The following is a 2,934-nucleotide window of genomic DNA, read 5'->3' on the forward strand; positions in this document are numbered from 1 at the left end:
GCAAAGGTTAAGTAAATTGTCCCATGGTCACATAGCTACTCTGCTATAGAAGTAGTAGCCATAGGATTCAGACCAGAGCCTTGATTCTAAAGCATCTGCCCTTTAAGGCATGCTTGAATTCTTCCTAAGAACATCCAACTGTTATAGGTGGAAAAGTAAGCAAGAGTAGGTAAATGTTTGCTCTTTGGACATTTCTGCTGAATTATAGTTCAAATGAACCTCATCAATCGTCATCAAATGACTACCATTAAGTACACTTATACAAGTTATGGGTTAAGTCTTTAATTTGTATTTTTTAACTATAAAAATATTTTCCCCCAATATATTTTACTTATCACTTTTAAATTCACTTTTTTGTTGTTGTACCACCAGGCATTATTGATTAACTATTACTACTGTTGTAACAGTGTTTGCCTACACAATGAGTGTTATGAGATGAGTTGATGTTTTCTTTCACAGGTTGGAGGAAGACAATAGGAAAGAATAATCTATGTCTTTTTGAAGATAGAAAAAAAAGCCCAATTTATTTGTTGCTGGAATCTCTCTTTGCCACCTATGTGATTACTGACAAAGGAATTTAACTGTTGTTTTTTAAAAAGTTCAAAAAGGAGTATTTCCAGTATTTTTGGGGGGTAGTTCTGAGCAATTTCAAGGTCTGTCCCTGAAAAGTCTAAGCTTTGTCCCTTTTCAGCAAGTCCACCTCTATGTGCCCAGGGCTCACTCATCAAATGGTAAAATTGAGATCATTGCCTGAATTACTCCATCGTTTTCTTCTTCCTTAGTTTCAGTTACCTTGTTAATTTAAGGCGGCATAACTCTAGTCTGGGCTCCAGATACTTGCTGTTTAATCTCCTTTTTTCGTTTTAGGATATAGATGTGGTCTGCTAAGTAAATCTATAGATTAATGGTTTTCACTAGATTTAGAATTTAAAGGAAGATACTCTTTCCTCATTCTATTAAGTTCCAGGTTATATTTACAAGTAGAGAAAAAGATATGTAAATATAGTTAGAAAAAGATATATTAAGAGTTCTTTTTGATATAATGTTTCTTGAGAAGTATTACCATGAAGTCCAAAAAAAATCTAAAAACAGTAAATTTTTATTTCCCCTGATTAATAATCATTGTTTATTCTATTCATAGAGGAGAATAAATTAAGTCTTTGTGTGTTAAGTTTCAAATATACTTTGAAGACCAAAATGATTAATATTACGTTTTTTCAGTAAGGTAACTTGAAGGTAGTTAAAAAAGCCAACTTGAAAATATTTGCTTATGCAGCTAGGCTTTTGAAAGTTATTTTTAAAGACTGAGGAATTAAGCACCTGTCGTTTTTGCCAGCTGGTGTAGATGTTGAAAATTACTGTCACTCTTCCGCCCGCTACTCTATTTTGCACCTGCTACTACTTGAGTTATGGACATTTCACACGTGGTAATTTAATAAGGTTAAGTCCCAGGATAGTGTACAAGATGTTATTCCACTAGGAGTTAAAGCAGTTTTATAAGGTCTTGAGGGAAAAGCATTAAAGCTGAAGCTTGAGACTAAAAAGTTAGTACCTTGTAGATATCACATTTTTCTAATTGAAAAATGTTAAAGAAATGTAGATGATGGAAAATTTAGTTACACAATCTAAAACAAAAATGAGCCTTCTATGATTGGACTATTTATACCTGTCAACTTCTCTACATGGTGATATTTGTCATTTTTAAAAAAACATTTTTTATTGCCTGATGTGACAACCAAATATAAATATATATTGAAACCTAATGCTGTTCAATACAGTATTCATGAGCCATGTACAGCTACTGAAATCGTGTAAAAATTTAATTTCACAGTCACACTAGCCACATTTCAAGTGCTCAGTGGTTACCAAATAGGACAATGTACATAAACATTTCTGTTTTTGCTGGAAGTTCTGTTGGACAGTGCCATGCGAAATTTTCAAATCCTGACCTTAGGCAAACATGGCCTTACGGATCTTGAGGCCATGGTGAGTTTTCCTTAAAAGTGGGATTGTAATGTCTCATCATCTTGGTTACAAAGGCATAGGTCAAATTTGAAGCTGTTGGCTACTGGAATCTGAGCGATCTTCACTAAAGATGGAAGAAGCATGTTGGCCTGAAGCACCCAACATCAGGAAAAAGTTCCAGCTTCCAAAAATATATAAGCAAGCAGGTCCTTTTCAGAGACTTTATATCCCTATTTATTACAGATATCTTTTCAGAGAGCGGGAGAACTATTTGTCACTTTATCTCTTCTGCATAGTTGACTATGCAAATTCTGCCTCTGTTCTAAAGAAGAAGGGATACATGATAGCATTATGAGATGGTAAAGGAAGTTTACACCGAACTTTCCTATCCATTGGTCTTACCATTTAGGACATGTATTAAGAGATTGAACTAAGATCCGGGAACATGCACATGCAAAGTAGAGAGGATTGTCACAGGAGGGGAGAATATTAATACACTGGATCTTGAGTTCCTGAGTAATAATCTTGTCTAGAGAAGTTTTTTAAAGTAACTGCTGAAAGGTCACATTCAATTTTATCCTTAAGGACATTTTATCCTTAAGGACATTGTGAGAAGAGACAATAGCTTAGTAGGCCTTTTTCTTATGAATAGGCCAGATTGTCACTAGAAGCGATAGGTGAAGCCATTACACGATGATTGACACAAAACTGAGAAAACCCACTTTAATCTTAAATTACCTGGATAGTTTATATTAAGACACCTCTGATCCTATCTGAATTTTCTTAGTTGTCTATTTCACTTTTCAGTAACATGATGATGATGATTCAGTTTGTTATTGCTATGTTCTGCAGTGATTTTTTTCTTTAAAAGTTTACAATTCATCCATATTCTGTACAGTAACAAGATAATTGAAAATGTAAAAATTACTTTCTCTAAGCAAGAAGATAAAAACACAATGCAACTTGGAC

At 33.9% G+C, this 2,934-nt stretch overlaps 1 protein-coding gene across 3 annotated transcripts in view; it reads left to right on the forward strand.

The window, feature by feature from the left end:
- Positions 1 to 2,934, forward strand: part of CPS1 (carbamoyl-phosphate synthase 1) — a 354,353-nt gene that overhangs the window by 66,903 nt on the left and 284,516 nt on the right. The window lies entirely within an intron of this gene.

The sequence above is a fragment of the Canis lupus genome, chromosome 37 (genome assembly GCF_003254725.2).
Source record: "Canis lupus dingo isolate Sandy chromosome 37, ASM325472v2, whole genome shotgun sequence".
Taxonomy (NCBI): Eukaryota; Metazoa; Chordata; class Mammalia; order Carnivora; family Canidae; genus Canis; species Canis lupus.